The sequence below is a fragment of the Rhincodon typus genome, chromosome 37, assembly GCF_021869965.1.
Source record: "Rhincodon typus isolate 14 chromosome 37, sRhiTyp1.1, whole genome shotgun sequence".
Lineage (NCBI taxonomy): Eukaryota > Metazoa > Chordata > Chondrichthyes > Orectolobiformes > Rhincodontidae > Rhincodon > Rhincodon typus.
In genome coordinates this window covers 7,988,732-8,010,425 of record NC_063368.1, presented here as the reverse complement: position 1 = coordinate 8,010,425, position 21,694 = coordinate 7,988,732, and positions in this window count along the sequence as shown.

Genomic DNA, 21,694 nt, shown 5'->3' with positions numbered 1-21,694 from the left:
TATCAGGTAGTTATTAGAAACATTTCAATATTTATGTAGAAGTTAACTATTAAAAGTACCATCAAGAAAAGTTTGAAGTTAGGATGTAATTACAAGGGATATGAAGATGACAAACAGTCAACAAAAAGTTACAAACTATATTTTAATTACTGAAAGAAGGCCTGGAAAAAAAAAAATGTAACATAATAGCTAAGTGTGAAAATAACATGTTAATTTTAGGAGCAATACTGGACCCATCCAACTGATAAGAGTTGGAAAAGATCTTTTTCACATCAAAATCAAAATAAGACAAGATTAATATAAACACAACAATGAAACGTCTTTGTAGTGATTGGAACCAAGGCCATGTGGATCTCATTGGCTATGAGATCCTTTATTGAGGCTGTTAACCTAGGCCAATCAGGGAGCCCTGGCTGACAGATATAAACAGGAGATTCAGAGAGTCTCCTCATTCTAGGGACTGGCTTTGAGCTGTCTGGTCAGAGCCTGTGTACTGTGCACATGTAAATAAAGGGTGACTTGGTGACGGGATATCAGCTTCTGTGCAGTTATTTCGATCTTCTTTACTGATCAATCTTTACCAAAGGATAATTTGAAGAGTGAAAGAATAGGGGAGAAATGAAAGGAATATCCATGGAGAATATAACACTTCACAAACAAATTGGCTAGGTAAAAGCTTACAACATCATAAAGGAATCTTTAAATAATGATGTTAAATGATACATCAACACAAGAGAGTGGGAGGAACATATACAGAAGGTGCACACCCACATTTGCAAAGCAGGAGAGATCCAAATAACAAAGAAATAAGGCTATTTCAGTAATATAAGAGACATTGGGATAATACATCTCCAGAGATATTTTCTCCCAAAGGAAGACGATATCTTACTCAGGGCTTTGTGTTAAAACTTTAAATGTTAATGGATTTTCTGTTCTTAGATATTGTTAAATATTCTTGAATAGTTATGAATAACATTAATGTTGATTCTATTGTATTAATATTACATAGAGTCATAGAGTCATACAGCACGGAAACAGACCCTTCAGTCCAACTAGTCCACGCTGAACATAATTCCAAACTAAACTAGTCCCACCTGCCTGCTGCTGAGCCAAATCCCTCCAAACCTTTCCTATTCATGTATCTATCCAAATTCTTTTAAATGTTGTAATTGTACCTGCACCTACCACTTCCTCAGGAAGCTCATTCCACACACAAACCCACCTTCTGTGTAAAAAATTTGCCTCTAGTCTTTTTTAAATCTCTCTTCTAACCTTAAAAGTATGTCCCCAGTCTTGAAGTCCCCCATCCTAGGGAAAAGACAACTACTTTATCTATACCTCTCATTATTTTATAAGCTTCTATCAGCTCGCTTCTCAGCCTACAACGCTCCAGTGAAAAAGTCCCAGCCTATCCAGCCTTTCTTTATAACTCAAACCTTTCATACCCGACAACATCCTCATAAATCTCTTCTGAACCCTCTCCAACTTGATAATATCCTTCCTATAACTGGGTGACCAGAACTGGACACAGTATTCTAGAAGAGGCCTCACCAAAGTCCTGTACAACCTCAACATGACTTCCCAACTCCTTTACTCAAAGGACTCAGCAATGAAGGTAAGCATGTCAAATGCCTTTTTAACCACCCTGTATATATGTGGCGAAACTTCAAAGAATTATGTACCTGTATCCCTAGGTCCCTCTGTTCTACAACACTACCCTAGGCACTGCCATTAACTGTATAAGCCCTACCCTTGTTTGTTGTACCAAAATGCAACACCTTGCATTTATTCAGCTTGAATTCCATCTGCCTTTTTTCACCCCATTGACCCATTTGATCAGGATCCCTTTGTAATCTTAGAAAATCTTCTTCACTCTCTACTATACCACCAATCTTGGTGTCATCTGCAAAATTACTAACCATGACTTCTATATTCTCATCGAAATCATCTATATAAATGACAAACAAAAGAGGACCCAGATTCGATCCCTGTGGAACACCATTGGTCACAGGCCTCCAGTCCGAAAAGCGACCCTCCACCATTACTCTCTGTCTCCTGCCGTTAAGCCAATAATGTATCCAATTGGCAAGCTCACACTGAATCCCATGTGACCTAACTTTACTAATTGGGCGGCATGGTGGCTCAGTAGTTAGCACTGCTGCCTCACAGCGCCAGGGACACGGGTTCAATTCCATACCTTGCGCGACTGTCTATGTGGAGTTTGCACATTCTCCCCGTGTCTGCGTTGGTTTCCTCCGGGTGCTCCGGTTTCCTGCCACAGTCCAAAAGTGTGCAGGCTAGGTGGATTGGCCATGGTAAATGGCCCATAGTGCCCAGGGATGTTTAGGTTAGGTGGGTTAGACATGGGAAATTAGGGGAATGGGTCTGGGTGGGATGCTCTTCGGAGGGGTGGTGTGGACTTGTTGGGCCGAATGGCCTGTTTCTACAATGTAGGGAATCTAAACTATAATAATTAGTCTACCATGCAGAACCTTGTCAAAGGCTTTACTAAAATCCAAATAAACAATATCTACTGCTCTGCCATCATCAATCTTTTTGGTAACTTCCTCACAAAACTCCATCAAGTTTGTGAGACACGATTTTCCTTGCACAAAACCATGCTGACTACCCCTAGTCAATTTTTGCCTCTCTAAATGTCAATAAATCCTATCTTTTATAATCACCTCCAACAATTTACCTACGACTAAAGTCAGACTCACAGGTTTCTCCTTACAACCTTTCTTAAACAAAGGTACAATATTAGCCACCCTCCAGTCACCAGGCACCTCACCCATAGTTATAGATGATGGAAATAATTCTGCAAGGGGTCCTGTAATTTCCTCCCTTACTTCCCACAATGTTCTGGGATATATTAGATCAGGTCCTGGAGATTTATCCACCCTTGTATTTTCTAAGACCTCCCGAACACCCTCTTTTATAATGTGAACTGTTTTTAAAACATCAAAGTTTTTATTTCTCTGCATTCTCTAGACTCCATTTCTTTCTCCATATAAATACTGGCATGAAATATTCATTTAGTATCTCTCCCATCTCCTGGAATTCAACACAAAGATGACCTTCTTGATCTTTAAGAGGCCCTACCCTCCTCTACTTACCCTCTTGCTTTTAATGTATTTGTAGAATCTCTTTGGATTATCCCTATCCCCATCTGCCAATGCTATCTCATATCCCCTCTTTGCCTTCGTGAATTCTCTCTTAAGAATGCCCCTACACTCTTTATATTGATTAAGAGATTCATATGAAACCAAGTTGTCTATATCTAAAATATGATTCTCTTTTATACTTGACTAGAACCTCAATATTTTTATTTATTCATTGTTCCTTAATCTTACCTGCATTACCCTTCAACCTAACAGGAACAAAATGCCTCTGAACTCTCGTCATCACACTCTTGAATGTTTCCCACTTGTCAGACATCCTTTTGCCTGCAAACTGTCTACTCCAATTAACTTTTGAAAGTTCTTGTCTCATACCATTAAAATTTGCTTTCGTCCAATTAAAAACTTTAACTTTTATGGAAGGCTTATCCTTTTCCATAACCATTTTGAAACTAATAGAATTATGATCACTAGACCCAAAGCGCTTCCCCACTTTTACTTCAGTCACCCGCCCTGCCTTATTGCCCGAAAGAAGGTCTAGTTTTGCTCCTTGTCTTTTTGCATCCAAATTGTAAAAATGAAAATGTTCTTGAAAACATTTGACAAATTCTTCACCATTCAAACCTTTAACACTATGGTAGCCTCAGTCAATGTATGGAAATTAAAATCGCCCATTATTACAACCTTATTATGCTTACATATATCTGAGATCTCCCTACATATTTGTTTCTCAATTTCCCCCTTACTATTGAGAGGCGTATAGTACAATCCCATCATAGTGATTTTTCCTTTCTCATTTGTAATTTCTACCCATATATTTTCACTGGACGATTTTTCAGAAATAACTTCCCTGGTTACAGCTGTAATGTATTCCTTAATCAAAAACACCACCCCCACCCCTGCTTTCTTGCCTCCTTTTCTATCCTTCCTGTAGCATTGAGCTGCCAGTCTTGTCCATCTCTCAGCCAAGTTTCTGTAATAACGATGACATCCCTATCCCATGTTCTTAAACATGCCCTGAGTTCATCAGCCTTACCTGTAAGACCCCCTGCATTCAAATAAATTCAGTTTAGTTTTTCAGAGTTACTACATACTCTGACTGTCTCTTGCCTTTCATTTCTAATTGACGTGGTCTCCTCCCGTTCAGAATCTTCCCCATTAATCCTTCTGTTTACACTGCTACATGGAATTCCTCTACTCCCCCTCTCTATCAGTATAAAGTCTCCTTTGATGGAATGAGCAAATCTCCCTGCTAAGATATTGGCCACTTTCCAATTTAGGTTAGACCCATCCTTTTTGAACAGGTCTTTTCTAACCCAAAAGACATTCCAATTGTCCAAAAACCTGAATCCCTGAACAATGCACCAGCTCTTCAGCCATTGATTAATCTCCATCTTTTTTATAGTTTTAGTATTGCTGTAAACATATCCACTTGTAATTTCTGATAATAAAATTGTAAAATTCATAAACCATTTCATTTAAGTTTTTCTGTTACACTGGAAATGAACCCCACCCTCTATATACTCCTTAAATGGGGTAAGTATATCTACCAGAGACTTGTGTCCTGTGTGGTCCCGGAATCTGTGTAATAATAGATATAACACAACACAGCACAGGAACAGTCCCTTCAGCCCACCAAGGCTGCACTGATTCCTAGTCCTTATTTAGACCTGGCATTTATTGCCTACAGGCAGTTTCTGTTCCTCAGTTCGCTGCCCATTCATGTGTCTATCAAGATACGCCTTAAATGTTGCTAACATGCCTGCTTCCATCACCTCCACTGGCAGTGTGTTCCAGGCACCCACCATCCTCTGTGTGAAAAATTTTCCCCGCACTTGTCCCCTAAACTTTCCCCCATCATCTTGAACTTGTTCCCTCTTGTAGTTGACCTTTCCACCCTGGGAAAAAGCCTCCGACTATCCAACCAATAACGCCTCTGATAATTTTGTATCAGGTTGCCTCTCAGCCTCTGCCTTTCCAGTGAAAACAATCCTAGTTTATCCAACCTCACCATGTAACTAAAACACTCCAGACCATGCAACATCTTGGTAAACCGCTGCACCCTCTTCAAAGCATTCATGTCCTTCTGGTAGGATGGTGACTAGAACTGCATACAATATTCCAAATATGGCCTCAGTAAAGTTTTATAAGGCTGTAACATAACTTGCCAACGTTTATATTCGATGCTTTGGCTGATGAAGGCAAATGTGTTGTATGCCTTCTTGACCACCTTATCCACCTGTGTTGCCACTAATAAATTAATAACTAAGTAGAGATGGCTGGGCAGGTGATGTGCTGTAGCTATATGATGTGGACGCTGGCTGATCCCATTGCGAGCTGCAGTGACCACATCCACAGAAAGCAGTGGCTACTGGAGGAACTTCAGCTGAGAATTGATGAGCTAGAGTCAAAGCTTCGGACACTGCAGCACATCAGGGAGGGGAGAGTTAGCTGGACGCTTAGTTTCGGGGGGTGGTCATGTCTGGTAGATTAGATTCAGTCAGTGGCCAGGGACAGCAGGGTGTGACTGCAAATGAGGCAGGTAGAGGGATCCTGTATTCAGGAACAGCTCTTGACCTCGTCCTACAGGTACGAAGTACTTGCTCCCTGTGTGGATGAGGAACAGAGCTGTAGGGAGGATGAGCCAGCTGACCATGGCACTGTAGTACAGGAGGCCATTCAAGAGGGGGAGCAAAAAGACAAGTGGTAGTTGTAGGGGATTCTATAATTAGGAGAATCGATAGCATCCTTTGTAAGCAGGATCAAGAGTCCTGCATCATATGTTGCCTGCCTGGTGCGAGGTTGAGAGACATTTCTAACAGGCTTGAAAGGATATTGGAGAGGGAGGGAGAAGCATCTAGTTGTTATGGTCCATGTCCATAGGCAAAACTAGGAAAGAGAACCTGTTTAGGGATTATCAGAAACTTGGAACTAAATTAAGGAACAGGTCGTCAAGGATTATAATCTCTGGATTACTACCAAGCCACGTGCAAACTAGCATAGGGACGTGAGGATAAGGGAAGGAAACACATGGCTAAAAGAATGGTGCGGGAAAGAGGGGGTCCTTTTCATAGGACACTGTCATCAGTATTGGAGCAGGAGGGATCTGTACTGCTGGGATAGTCTCCACCTGAACTGAGCTGGGACAAATATTCTAGCCAAAAAGGTAAATCGGGTGGTCAACAGGACTTTAAACTAGAAATTGGTCGGGGGGGAGCTGTGGAGGGAAGGGTAAAACTCCAAGAAGTCTAATAGCCAATGGGAAACAAAGCAACAGGTTAACATTTTGGGGGGTGGATCCAACTGCACTGATAAATGTGAAAAAATGAAAAGAAAGGATATCTCAGGAGTGAGTATTATAGTCTCTAGAACACAAAATAGGGCAGAGTGTTTGCAAAGGGTTAGGAATCAAACTTCAAGCACACTGAATAAAGGGATGACAATGAGAAGAGGGACGGTAAATTGAGGACTGAAGGTGTTGTATCTGAATGCACGCAGTGTATTAAATAAGGTAAATGAGCTTGTGGCACAGATCAAAATTGGCAGGTATGATGTGCTGGGCATCACAGAGACATGGCTGCAAGGGGACCAGGACCGCGAGCTAAATATCCAAGCTAAATATACATCCTATTGAAAAGGCGGGCAGGTGGGCAGAAAGGGTGGGGTTGCCTTATTGGTAAAACATGAAATTAAATCGCTAGCAAGAAACGACATAGGATCAGATGATGTGGAATCTGTGTGGGTAGAGTTGAGGAACCGCAAACGTGAAAAAAAAACATACTGGGAGTTATGTACAGGCCTCCAAACAGTAGTCAGGATGTGAGGCACAAGATGCACCAGGAAATAGAAAAGGCGTGACAGAAAGGCAAGGTTACACTGATCATGTGGGATTTCAATATGCAGGTGAACTGAGAAAACCGGGTCGGTAATGGATCACAAGGAAGGGAATTTGTGGAGTGTCTATGAGATTTTTTTTGGAGCAGTTTGTAGTGGAGCCCACCAGGGAACAGGCAATTCTAGATTTAGTGATGTGCAATGAGGTAGACTTGAAAAGGGAGCTTAAGGTGAAGGAACCCTTAGGAAGCAGTGACCATAACATGATAGAATTTACTCTGCAATTTGAGAGGGAGAAGGTAGGATCGGATGTAATGGTATTGCAGTTGAATAAAGGCAACTACAGAGGCATGAGGGAGGAGTTGCCCAGAATTGACTGGGAGAGGAGCCTCGCAGGAAAGACAGTGAAACAGCAATGGCAGGAGTTTCTGGGAGTAATTCTGGAGACAGCAAAAATTCATCCCTCAGAGAAAGAAGCATGGTATAGGGACAATGAGGCAACTATGGCTGACCAGGGAAGTCAGGGACAGCATAAAAACAAAAGAGAAAGCATATAATGTGGCAAAGGGAAATGGGAAGCCAAAGGATTGGGAAGACTACAAAGACCAACAGAGGACAACGAGAAAAGAAATAAGGAGGGAGAAGATTGAATATAAGCCAGTAATATAAAAGAAAATTACAAGAACATCTTTAGATATATAAAGGGCAAAAGAGAACGTTGGGCCACTGGAAAATGAAGCTGGAGAAGTAGTAATGGGAAACAAATGAATGGCAGAGGAACTGGACAAGTACTTTGCGTCAGTCTTCATGGTGAAAGACATGAGAAACATTCCAAAAATTCAAGAGAGTCGGGGGCAGAAGTGAGTATGGTGGCCATCACCAAGGAGAAGATGCTAGAAAAACTGTAAGGTCTAAAGATGGATGAATCACCTGGACCAGATAGACTATACCACAGAGTTCTGAAGGAGATAGCTGAAGACACAGTGGAAGTGTTAGTGGTGATCTTCCAGGAATTGCTGGAGTCAGGGAGGGTCCCAAAGGACTGGAAAATCACTAATGTAACCCCCCCACCATTTAAAAAGGGAGTGAGGCAAAAGACGGAAAATTACAGGCCGATTAGTCTGACCTCAGTCATTGATAAGATTATGGACTCAGTTGTGAAAGATGAGATTTCTGAATACTTGGAAGTACATGGTAAAACAGGGCAGTTAGAATTCTTTGAGGAGGTAATGAGCAGGTTATACCAAGTAGAGCCAATGGATGTTATCTACCTGGACTTCAAGAAGGCCTTTGACAAGGTGCCGCACAGGAGGCTGCTGAGTAAGATAAGGGCCCATGGTGTTAGAGGCAGGGACTAGCATGAATAGAAGATTGGCTGTCTGGCAGAAAGCAGAGAGTGGGCATAAAAGGGTCTTTCTCAGGATGGCAGCCGGTGACTTGTGGTGTTCCACAAGGGTCAGTGTTGGGACCACGACTTTTCATTTTATACATTAACGACCTAGACGAAGGAACTGAGAGCATTCTGGCTAAGTTTGCAGATGGTACAAAGATAGGTAGAGGGACAGGTAGTATTGAGGATGCGGGGAGGCCGCAGAAGGATTTAGACAGGTTAGGAGAGTGAGCAAAGAAGTGGCAGATGGAGTACAATGTGGGAAAGTGTGAGGTCATGCACTTTGGTAGGAAAATTAGAGGCATAGACTATTTTTTAAATGAGGAGAAAATTCAGAAATCTGAAGTGCAAAAGGACTTGGGAGTCCCAGTTCAGGATTCTCTTAAGGTAAACTTGCAGGTTGAGTCAGTGGTTAGGAAGGCAGATACAATGTTGGCATTTATTTCGAGAGAACTAGAATATAAAAGCAGGGATGTACTTCTGAAGTTTTATAAGGCTCTGGTCAGACCACATTTAGAGTACTGAGAGCAGTTTTGGGCCCCATATCTCAGGAAGGTTGTACTGGCCATGGAGTTGGTCCAGAGGAGGTTCACGAGAATGATACCAGGAATGAAAGACTTAACATATGAGGAATGTTTGAGGACTCTGGTCTATACTCGATGGAGTTTAGAAGGTTGAGAAGGCTATCTAATTGAAATTTACAGAATAGTGAATGGCCTGGACAGAGTGGATGTTGGGTAGATACTTCCATTAGCAGGAGAGATTAGAACCCAAGGGCACAGCTTTAGAGTAAAGGGAAGAGAGATGAGGAGAAACTTCTTCAGCCAGAGAATGATGAATCTGTAGAACTCATCACCACAGAAGGCTGTGGAGATATTGAGTATATTTAAGACAGAGATAGATAGGTTCTTGATTGTCAAGGGGATCAAAGGTTACGGGGAGAAAGTGGGAGAATGGGGTTGAGAAACTTATCAGCCATGATTGAATGGCAGAGCAGACTCGATGGGCAGAATGTCCTAATTTCTGCTTCTATGTCTTATGGTCTTTCAGGGATCTGTGGACCTGTATGCCCAGATCCCTCTGTATGTCAATGCTCCTAAGGATTCTGCTATTTATTATATACTTTGCACCTGAATCTGTCTGGATTAAACTCCATATAGGAGGAATGTGACTGCACTGGAGAGTGTGCAAGGGAGATTTACCAGGATGTTGCCTGGTTTGGACAGTTTTATTTATGAGGAGAAATTGGCCAAACTGAGGTTGTTTTCCTTGGAGCAGAGGAGACTGAGGGGGAACATAATTGAGATGTACAAAATTATGAGGGGCAGAGACTGGGTAGACCGGAAGGAACTTTTCCCGTTGGTGGAAGGATCAAGACCCAGGGGCATAAATTTAAGGCAAAGGGCAGGAGGTTTGGAGGGGATGTAAGGAAATATTTTTTTCCCTCAGAGGACATTGGGAATCTAGAACTTGTTGCCAATAAGGATCATAGAAGCAGAAAACTTCATAACATTTAAGTATAAGGTATAGACAGCTATGGGCCAACTGCTTGGAATGGGATTAGAATAGTTAGGTTATTCATAAAATTCCTACAGTGTGGAAGTAGGCCATTCAGCCCATCAAGAGCATGCCCGTAACCCTGCATTTTCAATGGCTAATCCACTTAGCCTGTACATCACTGGACACTATAGGCAATTTAGCATGGCCAATCCACTTAACCTGCACATCTTTGGACTATGGGAGGAAAACCACACAGACACAGGGAGAATATGCAAACTCCACACAGACAGTCATCTGAGGCTGGAATCAAACACAGGTCCCTGATGTTGTGAGGTAGTAGTGCTAACCATTGAGCCACTATTCCACCTAGTTAGGTTGTTGTTTTTGTATAACACAGAGTCAAAGGGCTGTAGGATCTTTTTCTGCTCTTTAGACCTCTATGATTCTAAACCCTGGACTCTTAAAATATCTGTAATGTATATAGCATAGCTAAAGCTTTTTGAAATTAAGAAGCCTATTTGGAGGAAGGTAATATTCCCAGATATCTTCTTCCCCTGTATAATGGTTATGGCAATTCTATAGAATTCTACAGGATAAATATTTGTTGGATTGACTAACTTGAACTCAGTGGACAGAAGTTAGCAGGGAAATACCCTAGATCTGCACAAGCTCTGAGTGATAGTTAAAAGCTAAATATCATTTAAGGTGGCACCAAGCTGTCATTTTAAATCAGTTGTAACAGTTTCCAGTATTTGCATGTAAAATCAGAATGCTTGGGCTGATGAGTGGCAAGTAACACTCATGCACACAAATGCAGTAACAGTGATGTCATTGACCATCAAGGGCAATTGTTAGACTGTCTCTTCTTCGAGATGATCATTGCCCGTTGATGCTTAACAGCATTACCGTCACTGAAAACCAACTATCGACATCCTGGGGCTTACTATTGACCAAGAAATGAACTGGACTAGCCATATAAATACTAGGAATTCTGTACCAAATAATTCATAATGAGAGCAGTAAGAGAATTCTGTCCTCGATGATTGAAAAATCGATGAATTTCAATTTCTGGGATTAAAAGTGACCAAATCTGGATTTAGAAATGAAAACAAGGTGAGCAATTGCTTGCTCTACAACTCATCAGCTGAATGAAATATGGATGGCATCTAACATCAGCACGCAGTTGAAAAAGATAACTTGCAAAATTCCTGGTGAGGATCATTCAACTGTGTGCATCGATGAATGGACCCTCAATCAGGCTGATGAGAAGACGATTACAGTTTTTGGTCCCTCGAAAGATTTGAGTTATAAAAAGAGGCTGGATAGGCTGTGACTTTTTTCATTGGAGCATAGGAGGTTGAGAGGTGACCTTCTAGACCTTCTAAAATCATCAGAGGTGTAGATAAGATGAATGACAGGTGGGGGATTTCAAGACTAGATGCACATTTTTAAGGTGAGAGGAGAAAGATTTATAAAGCACATGCGGGGCAATTTATTTTTGCAGGGAGTGGTTCATGTGTGCAATGAACTTCTAGAGGAAGTGGTGGATGTGGATACAGTTACAATGTTTGAAAGATATTTAGATAAGTACATGAATAAGAAATGTTTGGAGGGATATGGGCCAAGTGCAGGCGGGTGGACTAGTTTACTTTGGGATTAGAGTTGGCATGGACTGGTTGGACCAAAGGGTCTGTTTCTGTGCTGTATGACTATTTCAACAACTGGAAAAGTAGGATGAGAATCCGGTGTTGGTGATAATAGAAGTTGAACTATGAGGAAAGAACAGGCCAGGTCAGAGAAGAACCAGATGGGGGGATCTTTATCAGAAACTGGACATAAGGAGGAATGACAGCAGCATACAGAATTGCAGTGAACAGGGAGAAGTGACTATGGCCCCTTGTGAACCATTGCTACTCATGGCTGGATGAATGGATAGATGCCTCACCTGCTGCTGAAACCTTCTCCTATTACTTTATTACCTGCAGATGCAGTTATTTTAATGCTCTCCAGGCCAGTTTTCATCTTCCAACCTCTGTAAACTTGAAGTCATCCAAACCTATGAATCTCCTACCCATATTGCACCAAGTCTTAATCACTCTCACTTGTATTTGCTTGCCTCCATTGACTCCTCGTTCAGGAGTGTTAATCTTTATTTGCAATTCTCATATGATTTGTTTCTCCCTGTCTCTGTAACTTTCTCCAGCCCTACAACTGTCTGAGATCTTTATGCTTCTCGACTGTACATAAACAATCCCACATATTTTTATGTAGATCAATAACTCGGGTTGCGTTGGAGTTGTTGGTTGGTTCACCGAGCTGACTGGTTTTCATACAAACATTTCATCTCCCTTCTAGATGACGTTGTCAGTGCTGTGTGGCCTCCGTTGAAGCACTGTTGTTCTGTCAATTTGACTGGGACAAAGTTACAAGTAAGGACAAGTACTAGGACAAGTAAGACAAAGACAAGCATGAGAATTCCTGGAGGCCTGATTTTCAACCACCAATGCAATTAACAAACATTGAAATAGACCCCATCTACCTACCACTATGGTATAACCAGAAGCAAGACTGCCCACCAATGGCAGAGCGGACCACATGAATTCAGGGCAGGGCAGAACAAAGGTTTGCATGAAAACCCAGTCAGCTCGGTAAACCAACCAGCAACTCCAAACAATCCCATAGGTTACTTCAAAGAACAGCAAAGGAGTGATCTCCAGTGTCCTGGCTGATACTTATCCCTCAAATCAATATCACAAGGAAAGGATTATCTTGTCATTACTACATTTCAGTGCACTTATTGGATTCTGCATTTTCTACATAACAACCATGATTATACTTAATAAGTAACTGCAAAGCACTGGTGGTTGCAAAAAATGCTCTTTAAATGCAATTTGTTTTATTCTCCTCTCTTTAATTCTTGAGCACAGAAATTCCACACAAATGGACCATTAGTTACAAGTTCATTAATTAATTCATTAATTACAACTTCTCTTTCAATTCCTCCCACTTCCTACAGACAAAGGGGGTGGCCATGGGTACCCGCATGGGCCCAAGCTATGCCTGCCTCTTTGTAGGATACGTGGAACAATCCCTCTTCCAAAGCTACACTGGCCCTATCCCCCACCTCTTCCTCCTTTACATCGATGACTGTATCGGCGCCGCCTCATGCTCCCACAAGGAGCTCGAACAGTTCATCCACTTCACTAACACCTTCCACCCCAACCTTAAGTTCACCTGGACCATCTCTGATACCTCTCTCTCCTTCCTGGATCTCTCTGTCTCCATCTCTGGCATCCACCTGGAAACCGATATCCATTTCAAGCCTACTGACTCCCACAGCTACCTAGAATACACCTCCTCTCACCCACCTTCCTGCAAAAAGGCCATCCCCTATTCCCAATTCCTTCACCTCCGCCGCATCTGCTCCCGAGATGAGGCATTCCACTCCCGGACATCCCAGATGTCCTCATTTTTCAAGGACCGCAAGTTTCCCTCCACAGTGGTCGAAAATGCCCTCGACCGTGTCTCTGGCATTTCCTGCAACTCATCCCTCACACCCCCTACCCGCAATAACAACCAAAACAGAATCCCCCTCGTCCTCACGTACCACCCCACCAACCTCCGAATCCAACGCATCATCCTCCGACATTTCCGCCATCTGCAATCTGACCCCACTACCAAAGACATTTTTCCCTCCCCACCCTTATCTGCTTTCCGGAGGGACCACTCTCTCCGTGACTCCCTTGTCCGCCCCACACTCCCCTCCAGCCCCACCACACCCGGCACTTTTCCCTGCAACCAGAGCAAGTGCTACACCTGCCCCTACACGTCCCCCCTCACCCCTATCCCAGGCCCTAAGAAGACCTTCCACATCAAGCAGATGTTCACCTGCACATCTGTTAATGTGGTATACTGTATCTGCTGTTCCTGTTGTGGCCTCCTCTACATCGGGGAAACCAAGCGGAGGCTTGGGGACCACTTTGTGGAACATTTACGCTCAGTTCACGATAAACAACTGCATCTCCCAGTCGCAAACCATTTCAACTCCCCCTCCCACTCCTTGGATGACATGTCCATCCTGGGCCTCCTGTATTGCCACAATGATGCCACCCGAAAGCTGCAGGAACAGCATCTCGTATTTCGCTTGGGAACCCTGCAGCCCAATGGCATCAATATGGACTTCACAAGCTTCAAAATCTCCCCTCCCCCGACCGCATCCCAAAACCAGCCCAGCTCGTCCCCGCCTCCGTAATCATTCCTCCCACCTCAAGCCCCATCCCCATCTCCTACCCACTAACCTCATCCCACCTCCTTGACCTGTCCGTCCTCCCTGGACCGACCTATCCCCTCCCTAACTCCCCACCTACACTCACATTTACTGTCTCCATCCCCGCCTCTTTGACCTATCCCCTTCCCCTCCCCCATTTCTGAAGAAGGTTCTCGACCGGAAACATCAGCTTTCCTCCTCCTCTGATGCTGCTTGGCCTGCTGTGTTCATCCAGCTCTACACCTTGTTATCATTAATTACAAGTATCCAGTTATCTTTCTTTATATGTGGTTGTAAACTTTGTAAACTTTTCACTGAATTCATTTGAGTACATGTGACAATAAAGCTAATTCTAATTCTTTAGATCAATAATGTTCCTTCAGTGAAGCCAGATCCATAGGATTCCAGGAGCTGCTGTACAATTGGATTTTAACAGTTCAACATCACCACCATCAGGATTAAAGCGGCACTTCAACCCGACAATGATTCACGTGAGCCATAGTACCGAGACAAACATTTTCGGTCTTCCCAACAGATGCCAAAATACCTGAATATGCAAATATATTCTTCCCGCAAGTATATAATTAATGTGATGTTGAAGTGCTGGTGTTGTTCTGCTGTGGACAAAGTCAGAAGTTATACGAGAGCAGGTTATATATAGTCCAAAAGGTTTATTTGAAACAACAAGCTTTCTGAGCATTGCTCCTTTGTCAGGTAAAATGTTTTCTGACATAATTAAATGGCTAGCATTCACTAAGAAAACTGCAACTTTAATTCAAATTGTTTTAAAATAGAGATAAATTCCAACTTGTTGTCTACCAGCCTTCCATAGTGTCACAGATTGAGACAATACATTCATATTGAATTCTCTTCCTGCAGTGGCTAAGAGACTGAAAGCAGAACATCATAAGCAACAGTGCTTTTTTTTAGACTAGAGGAAATGTGTAGTGGCATCTCCCAGAGTTGTGTAATAAGGACCCAAAGCATCTTTTGATACACATCATTGAGCAGGATTTCCTCTAAATAACATAAATCAAAATTTGGAGAAGTACACTAAGAATAATCATTTGCAGTTGTACTCGTACAATGAATAAATGCAACAGGATAGTAATGAAATGAAGCTGGAAAAGCATGGCAGGTCAGATAGCATCCTGATGAAGGGTTTCAGCCCAAAATGTTACCTTTCCTGTTCCCCAGATGATGTCTGATCTGCTGTGCTTTTCCAGCATCACACCTATAGACTGTGGCTTCCAGCATCTGCAGTCCTCATTGTCTCCAATTAATGAGATGAAAGTGCTGGAAAATCTAACATATCTGGCATCATCTGTGGAGAGAGAAACAGAGTTAACATTTTGAGTCCAATGTGAGTTTTTTAGAACCCTGGACTCAAACTCTATTTCTCTCTCTACAGATGCTGTCAGACTTGCTGAGTTTTCAAGCATTTTCTGATTTATTCTCCTTTATTCTTTCATGGAATGGCAGCGTCACTGGCAAGGCCAGCATTTTCTGCCCTGTGTCTAATTGCCCTTGAACTGTGTGGCTTGTTGGGCCATTTTAGAGGGCAGTTAAAGGTCAACCAAATTGCTTGGGTCTGGAATCAGATGTAGGCCCAACCATGTAAGGATATTAGTGAACAAAATGGGTTTTTATGACAATTCATGATAGTTTCTTGGTCATCATCACTGAGACTACATTTAAATTACGATTTATTGATCGAATTTATATCCCATCACTGCAACTGGTGAAACTATATCCCAGAGCATTGGCTTGGGCCTCTAGATTATTAGTCCAGTGACATTACCACTATGCCTCCCACAAGATTTCCAGCATTCACAATATTTTGATTCTTATTTTTTCATTCATTCAAGTTATGTGGGTGTCACTGGCTGGGCTAGAATTTATTGCACATCCCCAGAAGGCAGTGGTGAACTGCCTTATTAAAGTCCATTTCATAGAAGGATAGCCACACTGCCATAAGGGAGGCAGTTACAGGATTTTGATCCAGTGACAGTGAAGGAACAGCAATATATTTCCAGTCAGGATGGTGAGTGGCTTGGAGGGGAACTGGCAGGTGCTGGTGTTCCCATGTTTCTGCTGCCCTTCTCTTTCTCATTGGAAATGGTCATGGGTTTGAAAGGTGCCGTCGAAGAAACATTGGTGAATTTCTGCAGTGCATCATGTAGATGGTACTTATAGTTTCTACCGTGTGTTGGTGGTGGAGGGATTGAATATACAAGGATATGGTGTGAATTAAACAGGCTGTTTTGTCCTGGATGGTGTCGAGCTTCTTGAGTGTTGTTGGAGCTATACAACAAGAGGGGAATATCCCATCACCTTATTGACTTGTGCCTTGTCGATAGAGGAGAAGCTTTGAGAAGTCAGGAGGTCAGTTACTCACTGCAAAATTCTCAACATCTGACCTGCCATTGTAGATTCAAGATAATTTATGTAGATGGTCCAATTCAGTTTCTGGTCAATAGTAAATCCCAGTACGTTGATAGTGGGGGATTCAACAATAATTCTGCCATTGAATGTCAAGGGATTGACATTGTCTCTTGTTGGAGATGGTCGTTGCCTTGCTTTTGTATCACACCGTATTTAAAGTAAGGGTAAAAATGATTTTTTGTACAACTACATAATGTAGTGAAAGTGTCGATTGTCATGCACCAGGGAAAGAGAAAGACACAAAAGTGGTAAATTGTAAAGAGAATTTGAGTCAAAGATTCAATCAATCTGAATACTAAGCTCAGTGCTGGATTTATTCCAACCTTCACTAGTTGATGCAGTCTCACGTATTCCTTTAGGTCTGTGGTTAAAAGCAATGACAATCATTATATAAACATGAGACGGAGAAGGGAATGAAATAGACAGGATGAGATGACATAGGATGGGAGGAGGCTCATGGGAGGAGCGAAGACCAGTTGTTTCTGATTCTGTAATGGAAACAGAAAGTACTGGAGAAACTCACCAGGTCTGGTGGCATCTGTGGAGGAGAAACAGAGTTAATATTTCGAGCCCAATATGATACTTCTTCAACTGAATTTCTCCAGTATTTTCTGTTTTTATTTCAGGTTTCCAGCAGCCTCAGTATATTACTTTTATTTGATTTTCCCAGATTGTGTGGTGTGTAATTCTACATCGTACTTAATAATTCAGCAAATGGCACACCTTAACATTTCAAGACAACAAAAGCAGAAATTCCTGGAAAAGCTCAGCAGGTCTGGCAATATCTGTGGAGAGAAATCATTTACATTTTGGGCCCAGTGACCCTTCTTCAGAATTTAAAAGTCATTTTGAATGATCATAAATGAGCAATTTCTCATCAGAAACTTTTGAGTAGTTCTTGAGGTCCTAAATGTTGCTTTTCATTTATCTCTTCTGATTCTCCCCGTTGCCCAATAATTGCATTTCAGTAAAATGCTCAGAGGTATTTTTCTCTTGTAAGTGCTGTCTGAATGTAACCGTTGTGATAGAAGCCTACAATGGGTGAGCAATGAATTGTCTTTTATCCTGCTCCATGATGTCTCTCCAGCTCAGCACCAGTGATTGTTCTAATAGGGAAGTCTTATTTCATATGACCTTATGTGCACACTATCGTAAAACAGCAGTACAAAGGTGATATTGCCATAGTTCAACTAGACCACAGGGCTGTCCTCTCATTAGGGAAACAGAGACAACTGTGGTGGTTATCCAGAGGGTCACCATACATTAGGTAAGGGGAGAGATTGTAAAGGACAGCCCTTCATAATATCTTGAGCCAATGCAGGAATTGAAGCCACACTGTTAATGTCACTTTCCATTGTAAAACAGCCATCCACTCTGACCAACACCTTAGTAGTAATATATTGGATAGAACACTCCCTCGTCCCCATAGTTGTTGAAATGCAAATAAACGCAGTGTTTAATATTCAGTCTGGGTGTTGAGGAAGTTAGTGTGAAAACTGAATGTTGTCTTTATCTGATGTGAAACAAATTTAGGTTTCTGACTGGACTCTAAATGGGTTCCAATCAGTCATCATCAGGTGATCTCACTCCCAGCACATTTCAGGAGCTGAGGGGTTCAGTACAATGGTATCTGGGCCATCTGCTCCAACAAGGATAATATTAATAAGCGAAGAACCAAAACTAACTACACAATCTGTTTCAGACCATAGAAACAGAGAATCTTAGTGACGTCAAGTCTCATAAGGAGAAAAAGCTCATTCTATGAAGAGACAGCCATTTAATCACTACTAGCAAATTTCTTGAGACATTTCCCGTTGAAGTTTTTTTTCTTTACTCATTCACAGGATGAGGGTATCACTGACCAGGCAGCATTTATTGCCCATCCCTAATTGCCCAGACAGCAGTTAAGAGCCAACCACATTGCTGTGGGTCTAGAGTCACATGTAGGCCAAACCAGGTGAGGATGGCAGATTTCCTTCCCTGAAGGACATTAGTGAACCAGATGGGTTTTTTCCGACAATTGGCAACGGATTCACGGTTATCATTAGATTGAATGTTGAATGTTTCTCAGAAAAGTGATATGCAAAGTAATATGATAAGGAACAATGGTTAATGCATATTGAGGGTGTATATGACTCCAGGAATAATGGGATGGAAAGAAACAGTATATTCTGTGGCTGGTATGTGTTACTAAACAAAGTTAAGAAGCTGTGTCCAAGAAAATCGCATGTTAAAGTATTTAATACAGCAGACACAATACCACTAGGTTCCACTGACGGGAAGATTCTCATCGGGTCTCTATTCGTTTTGTGGAGCTGGTTGCATTATTTAGTATCTTTCCTTCATCTTTGTATTCTTTTTTAGTCTAACTGTAGTGAGAAATTGACATATGGCTCAATCTAATCAAGCAATTCACCCTCACCCTGTCATTTTCAGATTGTTCACGTCCATTGTGGAGATTGATAGCTGCTGATTGTGGGAGATTGATTACTTGCTAGTTCTCCCCAAAGGCTTCCCAGTCTGTTGGGACTGTGTGCCAGAACACTAAGCTTTTCAAATATCTGAATTTGGTATAATATATACTTATAAAGGTAAAATTAAAGTCACTGTAGTCCTACTCTCTCATTAGAGCGAGATGATTAACCTGAGGGTCACAGCCCATTAGAAGACGGGAGGGATTGAGAAGGAGGCCCCTTACAGTAACTTCTGCATTGGTGAATTGCATGAATTGAACCTGCATTGTTGGTATCACAAACCAATCATCCAGCTAAATACTTATATACATATAACCAATAATATCTAACCCAACCCTACAGATTATATGGTACTGCAGTATTTGAAAGGATCTGAGTATGCTGGAAGTGGGATCCTTGGTGTGATCAATGGAGGAGCTATGAAGAGTTGTCGGGGCTCAGAGCAGTTGCAAAATGTTCTTAGATCAAGAAGAACTAGAATGTATCCTGGAGATGTTAAACATAGACAGGGTCTTCAGAGTGTGCAGGGAAGTCCTGACATGGCCAAGAGAGGCAGATTTAGCAAAATAGAGTCTGGTAGGACTGGGGGAATTGCTGAAATTTGATAGTAGTTGGCACATTGTCCAGGAGTGAAGGAATACGTGGCAATGGCACCACAACCTCCCTTTGTCCCTTTCAGACTGCTGGGTCTTAACTCCGACTGCTACCTCTGTTGTCAACTGGTATCCATCTTTATGAACTGCCTTCAAATAATTTAGTGCATGTAGATGCGAATTACTGCCCTATTAGAGTTAGTCATCTTAAACAAATCAGACTTCTTCAGATGACTCCAGCCAGAATCAGTCACAGCTCACTGGGAAGATTGCAAAACTTGCTTAAAACTGATACTCTGGGACAAGGTCTGTAAGAGATTCTGAAGGAGATTGAAACAGTAGGGTGAATGACTGATACCTTAGAGGCTTCTTTGAAGCCTAATGTGAGATGGAAATGAATTCTGGCCTCCATAGGGCACCAGTATGAGAAGGGACACAACAAAGTGCAGGGAGACCCTACAGCATGCGACAGCACAGTGCCTTTAACAGAGTTGTGTTCTGTGCTGCTTCCCTTGCAGAGAGGTGTTGCCACAGTGGTGCTGGGATATCTGCTTCACACAGGCAGTTGTAAACAGCTTGGAGTTATCCTTGGGTGTTTTCTCAAAATTAGACCAAAGAAACTTAAAGATCTGGTGTAGGATTGAAGACAAGCACTGGCCAATGGAAGGACAGAAGTTAACCTTGATTTGGTATTGTTCAGGGATTTGTAGATTAGGTGGGTTATCGAGGAATGGGTCTGGGTGGGATGCATTGAGGGACAGTGTGGACTTGTTGGGCCGAAGGGCCTGTTTCCACACTGAAGGGATTCTATGATCTATGAGATGATTGTGGTGAAGTTGATGGAGGGAGATATTTAGCCTGTGTACGCAGGATTGACCCCAAAGATGAAACTTTCTGTTTAACTTACAAAACCCTCTCCAGAGATGGTAGCTCAGGGTTCATCAATAGGGGGCTCCTTATTCACACTGCAGCTGGTAGCAAAGTTTGATTACAAGGCTGGCAGCTTCTGGAGATGTGACGGAGATCTTTAACTTTATGTTAATTTGGTGCCCCTTTCCGGACTCTCTAGTGGGCCCAGTGCTGGCGTGGGTGTTGGTGAGTAGGATCCTGGTGCATCCTGGGATTGCAGCCTGTGTGAAATTTGAGGGGAAAAAAAATCAAGTATCCAAGTCTCCAGAGACAATCGGGAATTAAAACACTTTTTGCTGTCTCTGGACAACCAACATTGCGGCTACATGGAAGACAAAAAGACACTTTTATATCCCACAATTCCTTGTCTTTATCACTCCACCATCCAACACCATCAAGTGGATGGTCCCCAAGATTGTAGTTCACCATCTTTCACTTTTCTGTATCTTATTCCCATCTAGTACAATTGTGGTCCTCTTGTCAATCGGAGCAGATGCATTGTCAGGCCAGGGGAATTCTGAAGGAGAACAGTGATAAACATAAATAACTCCATTCTGGCCAGTTTTTATCCTAGGCATACTTGCAGACCTAGAAAATTCAACATAGCACACTGATGGGTCAAGCTGAAAAATAAGTCTAGCTTGAACCAATTTCTAGTGATTTGCGTGTTCAGGCAACATTGTAAATCATGTTATCAGCAAATAATGAAATATTACGCAGTATAACATTTAACATTATCCTGCCCTTAGTCACAAACTTGGTATCATGTTCATTCTTGACCTGAGCTTTGTACCCATATTCTCTCCATCGCTAAGCCAATTACTTCTTACTTTGTAGTATCACCTATCTCCAGCCTTGTCTCAGCTCTCCTGCGCTGAAAGACCATTCATGCCTTTGTTCCCCCATTGACTATCTCAATGCTCTTACAGTCAGCTTCCAACACCAACAGAAACTTGCATTTATGCGGTGTGTTAACAGGTCAAAGCATTTCACTGGAGCTTTAACAGACAGAATTTGATGCTGAGCTGAATAAGATGATACTCAGACAACTGACCAAAGTTGGTCCAATATATAAGCTTTAATGAGCATCTTAAAGAAGACCGGTGGAAATATGGAGGGGTTTATGAAGGGAATTCTAGAACTTGACTTCTTCCATATCAACC